General features: G+C 45.8%; 1 pseudogene; it reads left to right on the top strand.

Annotated features, from left to right (window-relative positions):
* The first annotated feature begins 1767 nt into the window (after positions 1-1767).
* Positions 1768-9084, top strand: LOC119334100 (annotated as a pseudogene).
* Positions 9085-11542: the final 2458 nt, after the last annotated feature.

The following is an 11542-nucleotide window of genomic DNA, read 5'->3' as shown; positions in this document are numbered from 1 at the left end:
ACAATTTTTTGCAAAAATGGAGTGTGAGCTCAAGAGGAAGACGAAGAAAACAGAGGAGAGGGGAAAGGGGAAGAACAGAGCAGTCGGACTCGACGAAGGGGTTTATATAGGATGACCATTAGTACCGGTTAGTTATACGAACCGGGACTAAAGGTGCATCTCTAGTCCCGGTTCATATAACCAACCGGTACTAAAGGTGCTGGTGGTGCCCCAACCTGACACAAGCCTACCACCACGTCTTTAGTACTGGTTTGTGGCACGAACCAGTACTAATGGTTCGCCACGAACCGGTACTAACGATCGCCGCCCGCCTAGCCGTTGGAACCGGCACTAATGAGCACATTAGTGCCGGTTCAGTTACAACCCGGGGCTAATGTGTTTCACGTAAGGTCGTTTTTCTACTAGTGGTACTCCCTCCATCTGGGTTTATTGCCCCCTCCCACTCGTGTTTCATGTCAATTTTTGACCATACATATGACGGACAGAATATGAGGTATATGTTACAGAAAGAATACTACCAGATTCATATTCAAAAGATAGTTTTCGACGGTATTAATTTTGGACATACAGTTCATATTTTATTAGTTAAAAGGGAAATTTGTGGTTGTACACCCGCTTATCTAACCATTTTTGCTTCACGACCTGTGCATGTTGTCACTTTTATATGTCCAAAATAAAGCGGCACATGGACTTCACTCTTCACAGGTCAACAATGCATTCAAACTACAATGTGTGACCAAACACCAGATTGTTTGGTGCAACATAAATAGTTAATATAATACTCCCTCCATATCAAAATATAACATGTTTTTGTAGACTAGTTTAGCCTACAAAACTGACTTATATTTTGTTACAGAGGTAGGAGTAGTATTTCTTTACAAAAAAAATCTCATTTTGTATATATAGATTGGACCCGAAAAACAATCCAAACATTCTTTCCAACAATGTAGTTCTAAAATTTTATTAACTGTGAAGTTTGCAGTCCATATGTTCATCATTTGCGAGGTGCAAAAAGAAGAGTTTTTCAAAGCAATGTTGGAGGGTATAGATAAGTGGGTGCAATGCGTCTATGTTTATAAAAACCACTCCCTAGTTACAATTTTGGTCAAAGTTTGACCTGTAATACAAGGGAGGCTAATAAATCCAGACAGAGGAAGTAGTTGCTAGAAACTGGTGAGGATTTTGTGCATTTACGGAACATATCGCAGGAGATATATGGTCGCCAGTTAATTTTGTCAGAATATTTATGTACAGATAAGTGGTCATTTATTGTATTAATTGTAATGGGATTGTTTGGCCTGGCGTTAAAATTATCTAAATATTTGCCGATTGCAATAGATAGCGCACAATTATTATCACGAGAAGGCAAGTTTTCAATCCTTTAAAACCCAACCACGCACATTAGCAGGAACAAACTACCCAGAGCGAGAAATACTGATCTCTCTCCCTAAGTTGGCTACCTTGTGAGCAACGAGATTCCATTTATCTCTACCAATCTTCGAAAGCCTGCCGGCCAGGATTTTGCTTTGGGATCCCTTCTACCGTTGGTCGTCATTCCACTGCGCTCTTGAACTCCAAGGTCCGTTATTCAATCCATAGCTGGTAGTAGCAGTAGACACAGTAGAGACTAGTAGTAGTACTACAAAGGTAGATGCATGCATGGTTCGTATAGATTTGTTTTTTTATGTGAGAAGTAGTATAAGTACAGTTTATAAGGACATTCATGGAGTTTTCCATGAAAATAAAAAGATGCATGGAGTTTTACCAATGGAAAAATTGTACGAATGGCTGTTCAGTTGGAATTGGTCTTCTTGCGGTGCCATTTTGTTTGTAGTAATTAATTGAGAGGAGCGCCATAGCAGACCAGAGGAACAACGTTCGTTTCCTCTGATGTTAGGAGTCAAAACATTCGGGTGGAGCTCTTTTTTGTGTGAAAGCCAGAGGAAAAGAGAGATAATGCTACCCTGTGATGCAACTCTTGTTTGCTGCGGGAAGGTGAGTTTGGTCCATAACTTGTGTCCAGGCCGAGTAGTGTATTGACAGTTCATCCTACAATAATTGAGTCACAACTTTGGACTGGTACATACATCTCTGTTATTGTAAAATAATGAAGCATATATGTGTGCTAATTAGATCTTGTGTGGAATTGCAGGCACTTGTATTGCACATGGACTTCGCAACTGCAGACTCGACCTGCATCTTCGCGGTTACTAACTATAGTTTCATCAAGGAAACTGGATTGGGCAATTTTCTAAGGTCCCATGCCTTCCAAGTTGGTGGGTATGACTGGTCAGTTAGATTCTACCCACAAGGAATCAATGCTGAAAGCCAAAACCACATCTCTATTATTGGTGAGCTTATGAGCGAAAATGCAGAAGTCAGTGCAATATTTTGCTATCGTTTGATCTCCCCAGGAGGACAATGCACAGAGTGGACTCAAACCGGAGTGTTAAACTTATCTAGTGCAGAAGGAAAATATAGGATGGGAGGGTGGGAGAAGGTCACGGGGAAAACTTTGCTTGAAGCAGAATATGTGGAATTTGACCGCTTCTTGATTGAATTTTCCATCACTGTTATGAAAGATCCACTGGTGACTTGCAGTGACTTATTATCACCCCAAGTGAAGCTGCCACCACCAGAACTGTCAACTGATTTTGCAGATCTTCTAGAGTCAAAAGAATGGGCGGACGTGACCTTCAGCGTCCAAGGTGAAGCATTTCCTGCACATAGGGTAGTGCTCGCGGCAAGGTCACAGGTGTTTAGGGCGCAGCTCTGTGGACCAATGATGGAGAAAGACGGGTCATCCGTAATCGTGGAAGATATGTTACCTGACGTGGGCTCTCATACATTTTGTGTACACAGACTGCTTGGTGCTTCCTTTCGACGGTTTTGATGACGAGGACAGAAAAGAGATTGTACGCCACTTACTCGAGGCTGCGGATCGCTACGCAATTGAAAAGTTGAAGCTCATATGTGAGGCTACTCTTTGCAGCTGTCTTGATGTACAAACAGTGGCAACTACATATGCGCTAGCTGATCAACATCAGTGTAATGATCTCAAACAGGCTTGCCTCAAATTTATGGCATCTCCAACAATACTTGGTGAAGTAATGGCGAGCCAAGACTATGAAAACCTCAAGAGAAAGAGTTCTAGTACAGCATTGGAGATTTTAGAGAGCGTTTGTAAGCTCCCAAAGATCCAGTATGTGGGGTCTAGCTTGTCGTAGTGTGGCGACTGATACATCACACCTTTCCATTGTTTTTCTACTGGTTTTCTTAGTCATATGTTATGTTCATCATTTCTGTCGAATTTGAGTTACTCTATTCCAAGAAATAATGTATCAATTCGTGTTATGCAAGTGCATATCATTTCTTACTTTACAATAAACTGCAAGAATGACATGTGATTAAACTAACACGGCACCCCTATCTTCCCTTTTTCTGCAAACAAATATTTAGGCACATGTAGAATATGAGATGATTTACAGATTACACGTATCTTAAGGTGCGTTTGGCAACGATCTAGCTCCGAGCTCCGCCAACTCTGTGCCCGGAGCAACGCTAAACGCGGAAACTCTTGGAGTTGAACTCCTGGCTGCCATGATGGACAGAGTGTAAAATTTCAGGAGTTGGGGAAGCTGCCCTCGAGGAACTCGCAGAAGCTGGAGAGTTGGAGTTTGAGTGTTTTACAGCAAAACTGTCACCGCCAAGTGATATCGTGTGTACCAGTTCGCAGCGCTTGTCTCCCGAGCTCGGCTGCGACGGCAAGACTTCCTTAAATGGGACTAAATATCTGACCAGCTGAATGTGCCATCAGTGCTATATGTGTTTGTGGCCGACTCAAGCGACCCCAGCCAGAGGCTCTCCTGCCGAATAGATTTCAACTCCGATTATTTCAGAGAGGAGAAGCTAAAGATGGAATTTGCTGTCGATGAGAATTTTTCGGCTGGGGAGAGCTGCCGTTAATAATCATACAATTGATATAGTATATGTCAGGACATACAATACAGCCAAGAGATTCTCAAAAAAAAAATGCATCCAAGATGAGATACGTAGGTATGTTGTTGGTGAATGTGAACAATGATATATACAATATTCCATCGACTCTTATTTAGCTAAACAATAGATAAAAAATCTATGTGATCGCCCAGTACAGAACAGGCCTACACATGATTTCCATAAAGCATCTTGCTGAAACAACATAAAAATAACATCACATGGTGATGGCGATGCGATATATAATATATACACGCAAGGCTTCCAATACAAGGATAGAGGGCGGCCGAACTACTGTCTTCTTTATATAATAGTTAGCCTTGCTACTAGCTTTCAGTGGTAATATGTGTTCAAGAAAAGTTCATGGGTGTAAAGTTATCGGCATTGTCCAACGAGTTTAAAGTTTAATTATCTTTTTAGTATTATTGTTCTCGATGGAGTTAGTTTGAATTTGGTTATTATTGTTTTCGATGGAGTCAATTGAATTATTATAGTCAAATTTTAAACTAAAGATGTGTGGTTGAAAGTTACTCTTACTAAGTTATATATAGTTTATATAGCACGTACACACACACACACACACACACACACACACACACACACACACACACACATATATGGTATTAGGACATAAGGGCCCATGTCTTCGAGTTTGCCTAGGGCCTCCTGAAACACAGGGCTGGCCCTGCCCACATAGGGAATAGGTGCTTTGTATTGCCCAACCATACATATCTGAATCACTACTAGAAATAGTTTTAGCATTGGCCCCTCTACACTGACCAGCCTTGTTCTCTTGGCCATCTTATTCTTATTCCTTTTGTGGAGCAATCTGAACAACTCATGTCACATTTTTTTGGGAAAATAAGTGTATCTCCATCACGATTGTATGGTGAGATATTATTTTGTTCCAAGGGGATATCATTGCATAAATTTCTTCATAAAAAGGGAAGTACAATATATTCTACAAACTTGAGAAATATTGTGTGAGAAATAATTAAGTAATTATGTGTATACACAAGTGTGTCATTATTATGGCATATCATTGCTAACAAAAGTAGTGCGTGTAGTGGAGAGTTTATTGAGTTCAACAACCACAGCTCTAACTAGATAAATAATTTAATAAAAGCACGTAAGTTGTAGGCTAGATTGCATTTCAGTGGATTTAACATGATAATTCATATCCACAACAAATTGTTCTATTATTGTCGATGTTTACGGCAGTGGATTATAAAAAAAAGTTCCATGCAACACAACAAAAAGAAATCTAAAACCGAATTCTTAGTCTCCAATATTATAATGTAAGTTATGAGTAATTAGTTAGGATTGTGACGATCAACCTGACGAGGTAATTCACCATTGTGGAGGCCAAACTAAAGGCCAATGTAGGACCAAGCCCATGTATGCTAAGGACCCAGTCAAGAACAACAACAGGGGGGGTGGCGTCCTAGTCGAAGTGGACACCAGTCCGAAAACAATCGCTAGCCTGATTGCCGGTCAATCAGTACTCTCGTTAGTAGGTTTATCAGACGTCGGTTTTACAGCAGGCCAACGGCCAGGAGCAATTAAGGAGGCGTTGTGTGTGGATGTTCCACTAGGCATTAAACACAGACGTTATATGCAGCCTCCACTAGTTGTTTAATATTTCAGTTACTGTCTGTAATGGCAAGAAATTGTCGGTTTTTAGTAATGCCGTTATACAAAACATTTATAACCAGCCGTTGTAGCTTGTAGCTTTAGTGTTGACGCACTCTATATAAGTGTCCTGGAGCACCTGGTTGATGATTTGCAACATTCTTAATCACACCTTACGCAAGAGAACAACATCACAGACAGGAAGTAGGGTATTACCTCAACCGCAGAGGGCCTGACTTGTATACATCCTTGTGTACTTCCGTTGGCATGGAACGGATAGTAGTTTTGGGCAAGGAACATAGTGTATGGCAAAGGTTGGCCAACTGAGCTGAAATTGGCATGAAAATGATAGCCATATGGCTCATACATGTATATAGTACTATTATCTGGGCCGTCGAATTGGCTTGATCGGTAGGTGCTTGAGCATTGAATGGGGTAGTGTGTGAGCTGTGAAAAACAAAGTATTCCCACTAGCGGCGTACGTGAAGGACGTAGAAAGCGGTCGACACATACAGATACCCGTAAAGCCGACAGCAGTGGGCCAGCATGCAGGTGACTGGCCCTATTGGACAAGGGCCGCTAGTCCAGGATCGTAAGTCTAGCTGGACCATGGTCCAGGATTTTCCCTGTGAGACCACCTAAAAAGGAAAAAATGATTAACAACAAAGGGGTGATGTGTGTAAAATCCAGGGAGGGACCCTAGGTGGAAGATATCTAGTGATACAAAGGCTTAGGTGCTACCATGATACGGGGTCCAGGGACCAGTTGGATCTGAGATCCGACGGTTCTCGGAGTTCTTGAACATTTAACAAAAAAGTTATTCAATGTTTCAACACTACGCACAGTTATAATAGCTCTTAAGATGCCATCGTATCTGAGATCCAATGACCCAGAAAGTTGCATCATGGTAGCACCTAAAATTTGGTATCACCTGAAATTTCTCCGGACCCTAGGGGATGGAGGGGAGGCGATTGGATAGGCGATGGCAACCGCCATGGGCGTGCCCCGGAGATTGCAGGTTTGTCCCTCGCTGTCCTCAAGACATTACTTCCGCGGGCGCCCCCGTCCTTTGCCACCAAGCAGCCGTCGTGCATTGGCGGCGGAGGGACTAGGTTCTATGCGCCGGGCATGAACATGCACCCTCGTTCGTGAGCCGGATGTGCTTTTTTCGGTGTTTGCTTTCGCGTGCAGGTTGCCAATCGTTAACAGTGGGCCGAGGACAGTAGAGACGGCGCTCTGCAGAGATCCAAAAACGCCTCAGTGGATTAAAAGGTATTTTGCGTATCTGTTTTACATGGTCTGGCATTTGCTGCTGACTATCAGAAATTGCGTTTAGTTCTGTATATGGATGAAAAATTGTTCGTTTGGGGTGGTGATAGCAGTAGGTTCTTTTGCTGACCAAGGCGCTGGATAAGTGGTTCATGTGGGAGACATCAATTAAGTAGCGGATCGATTTGTTCCGACTGGTCGTTTTGTCAGTTTAACCATGAGTAGCTAGAAATTCCCTTCATCTGCATAACTACCAAGAAAATAAAATTTAGTTTTCCCCCTGAAAGTGCAGTCCAGCATAATCTGTTGGGAAAAGCATGTGTGTGACGATGGGACGGATGTCGCAAATGGGAGTTAGAGGGTTTTGTTGGCAATAAGCCATGCCCGAGCGATGACGACTAGCGTCGGGTGCGCCAGGTGCGGTCTATGCAGGGCGCGTGTGTGTAGCGTGTGTGTGCGCATGTGCGTGGGGTGAGCCAAGAGTTTGTGCTCTGGTGGAAACACAATGTACGAGCGGCGGGCTGTACGAGCAGCGGGCGTTCGTCCCCAGGAATCCATCTATGTCCACCGTGTCCTCCCCTACTTCTTTCTTTCTTCTTCCTTGGTTTGAGCCAGAGAGAGAGAGCAAGAGTTAGTCTAGGGCTGCAACAACAATTGGTATTCAGAGCCACAAGGTTCGAGGGGCGGCAATGGCTCGCGGTGGCGTGCGCGGCCGACATGGAGGCATCGGCTGCGGCGCGCGGCGAGTGCGTGGCGACGGCGACGCACGGCGAGTCCGCGGCTGTGCGGTGTGATGTCGTGCGCGCGAAGAGCACAGTGATCGCGGAGACGAGGAGGTCGCGGAGGACCTGCGTGGTGGCGCAGATGTCGCGGCGGCTCTGCACGACACCCGTGGAGGCGCTTGGCACGGAGCCGTGGCGGCCGCGGTGGACCTGCGTGGTGGCGCAGAGCCTGCGGTGGCGCGGCGTGACGGCATGGAGGTGGTGCGCTGTGGTTGAGGCCGCAGCGGTGCAGGGCAATAAGCCGCGGCGGCGAGCCGGGCGCGACCGGTGCGTGTTATGGGGGCGCACTGGACGCGTCAGGACCGCGGGCGCGTGTACGAGCGTGCGGTTGACGTTGGGAGGAGGCGTATGTCGCCGTGGTGCTCGAGTCCGTGCTCGAGTTCGGCTACATCCTTCCGGCGTTTGTCGCTGGCGGCTGCCATGGCGGACGCGGAGGCGGCACGCGGTGAGGGTCTGGTGCGGTCGGGCTCGTCGGACGCGCCGGGTGCGCGCGGGACGTGCGGGACGCACTGGTGCGGTTGGGCTCGTCGGGCGCGTTGGGTGCGCGTGGGACGTGCGGGGCGCAAAGGGACGTCAGGCGTGTGTCGCCGGTGGAGAAGGAGCTCGGCGTATGTCGCCGGGGTCGTGACGGAGCATGGTGCGACCGACGTCGATGCGTCGGGTCGGGTCCGTGGGCTGGGTCACGGCCGTGACGACGATAATAATAGGAGCTGCAACAACTCCGACGATGACGAGGTCATGGCTTAGGAAATGAGTGCTGGCAATAAGCTATGCCTGAGCGATGACGACTAGCGTCGGGTGCGCCAGGTGCGGTCTATGCAGGGCGTGTGTGTAGCGTGTGTGTGCGCCTGTGCGTGGTGTGAGCCAAGAGCACAATGTACGAGCGGCGGGCTGTATGAGCAGCGGGCGTTCGTCCCCAGGAATCCATCTATGTCCACCGTGTCCTCCCCTACTTTTTTCTTTCTTCTTCCTTGGTTTGAGCCAGAGAGAGAGAGCAAGAGTTAGTCTGGGGCTGCAACAACAGGTTTGTAAGTGCTCTCCAAAAAAATCACGATCAATAATGTTGTTGAATTGGGGCATATTTTTCCCTTGGTGTGCGCTCTTCTGAGGCAAAGAAAACTCTAGCTCGTGCGCGTGCATCGGCTTGGCTGCAAATAAATCTGGGTTCGCTCTGATGGTGTAGTGTTATAAATTCAGGCCAATATTAAACTTCAAACTGATGCTCTGTCGCACCTCCCTTGTTGACGTTTCCCTGAAAAAGGCATCTTGGGACTTTTGTTGGGTCTGCTTTTATTGCAGGGTTCGCATGGGAGCGAATCCAAGCGAGTGCACGTCGTGCCTGCGAGGATGGGGGCTCTCGAGAAGTCCAAACAGGGTTTCGCAGAAGGAGACGGATACGAAGTAGTTAATCCGGAATTGTCAGTTTTTGCCCAGTTTTTCGTTAATTTACTGGGCAATTCTTTTCTTCTTAATTAAGCCCTCGTTTAAGAAAAAAAAACAGGAATTGGGCACAATGTTTGACTCATTGACTGAGGCATACAATTTTTACAATTTGTATTCCTAGGAACACGGGTTCGGCATAAGGTACAGGAAGAGCCGGTTGAATCGTCAGAGAAACAGAAGACCATGTAGGTGATTGTTTGCGGCTGCTCGGTAAAAGGCAGATCTGCTTGCCCTGCTTCTTCTTTTTGATCTGCTCCAGACTTTTTGTGATGCTAAAATTGTTCTTGGAAATGTTGTGGACCAAGGGAAGCCCTTGCGCGAGAATACAAGGTCTTGTCGTTGCGAGTTCCCCGCGATGATTAGGCTGCTAAGGACTTCAGATAATGGGTGGTACATAACGAAGCATCGGGTGAAGCATAACCAAGTCATGACTCCAAACCAATGTTGAGGATATCACTTATCGTTAGTGTGTCGGTCGGCTGGAGATTACAGATTAATCAGAAATCAGACAATTAATCGATTTTATCAATTGACTATTAATCGGTCAGTTTATGCTTGCAACTCTCTGGTTCATGGAACTAATAAGGTAAAAATGGAAACAATCATCAGTGTGTTCTAACCATTTAATTATGACAACACTATTTCAATACATAACTTCATATTACATGTCAAAAAAGGAGTTAATGACAAATAAAATTGGACAACACAACAACGCATGTCCTGTGGAATGAGGAATGAAGAGTGATATGCGGAAGGCTAGTGACAGGGAGACCCTATTTTGGGGTTTTTGCCATGGGGCCCTGCCGATTAATCGCTTGTCAGGGCGATAAATTGGCACAAATGTTAAATAACAAAGATATGTTGTAATCTTAGCGGTCACACACCGATAAGTGATAAATCAAATCAGTTAATCGAATGATATTTTTGAATATTGATCCAAACTGTAGGGAGATCTTGCACTGGCCATCACACAAACACATTGACGTGTACATAAAGGGCCTGCTCCGGAGCCTACTGAAGAACATCATCAACATAAGCAAAGTGTACAGCATAATTGGAGGGGTCTTCGGGACTGTTGAGGATGTGCCCTTAACGAAACAAGGTCTCCAAAGTCGGGACTTTGTTTTTTTAAGTTTTTGATGAAATTGGTGCGAAGAACCCCCAATTCTTTGTTTAGGGTGGGGGCAGATGCTTCTAGTAGGATAAGAAATTTGATGTGGACAATAGGGGCTAGTAGGTTGAAGTTTTTGTGATGTTGTGACGTTCAGTACCACACATACGACATGCCTTTTAGCTTGCTTGGTGGGGTTAACAACCATTTCGAGAGCATACTGCTAGGAAGAATGTTGCATAGTGATAAACAAGTTGAAAGCTTCAAAAGTTGTCGTTTCAGATATAGTCATGTGTTCTCCCGTTGGGATCTCGGGTGATGGGTTTACCTAAGAACACGTTGGCAGACACGGTGTATCGATGGTGCAAGTGTCACGTCTTAATAAGAAAGCAAAAGGAAGTTTGGAAGCTCTGTTTGGCAACCCCACCATGCTCCTCTCCTTCCACAGGGCGGAACAAGTGCTACAATAGTACGGGCTGAGGGAGTCCAGGACTAAGGGGTCCTCTGGTGTCCGGGCTATTTGTTATGGGCTGAACTTATGGGCCGTGAAGATATAAGGGAGAAGACCTTTCCCCGTGTCCAGATGGGACTCTCCTTCGCGTGGATGGCAAGCCTAGCGTTCAGATGTATTATTTCCTTTCTCCATAAACCGACTCTGTACAACCTCAGACCCCTCCGGTGTCTATATAAACCGGAGGGTTTAGTCTATAGGGGCCAAGACAAATCACATAGACTAGACATCTAGGGTCTAGCCATTGCGACCTCGGGGTAGATCAACTCTTATAACCCCTATACTCATCAAATACAATCAAGCAGGGCGTAGGGTTTTACCTCCATTAAGAGGGCCCGAACCTGGGTAAACATTGTGTCACCCTCGTCTCTTGTTTCCTTCGATCCACAGATGCAGAGTTCAGGACCCCCTACCTGAGATCGGTCGGTTTTGATACCGACATTGGTGCTTTCATTGGGAGCTCCACTGTGCCGTCAACAGAGGATGGATGGCTCATTCGATCATCATCAATGATGCCGTTTTCGGGGAAGTTTTCCTCCCCGGCCAGATTTTTGTGTTTGGCGGCTTCGTTCTGCGTGCCAACTCAACTGGCCACCTCAAACATATCGAGAGCTACGCCCCTGGTCATCAGATCAGTTGTGGGAACATAAACCATGTCGCTGATATCCGAGGAGATTTGATCTTCGGAGGGTTCGCGGCCCCGATCACCACTCTGGCCTTAGATCCGGAGCAAATTGCCAGGTCCGAAGATGGGAGTTTGAAGCCCGCAGGACTCTCAGGTATGAAACTCACAATCGG

The sequence above is a fragment of the Triticum dicoccoides genome, chromosome 7A, assembly GCF_002162155.2.
Source record: "Triticum dicoccoides isolate Atlit2015 ecotype Zavitan chromosome 7A, WEW_v2.0, whole genome shotgun sequence".
Taxonomy (NCBI): domain Eukaryota; kingdom Viridiplantae; phylum Streptophyta; class Magnoliopsida; order Poales; family Poaceae; genus Triticum; species Triticum dicoccoides.
The sequence above is the reverse complement of the archived record's forward strand: the minus strand, read 5'-3'. Positions and strand labels throughout refer to the sequence as shown.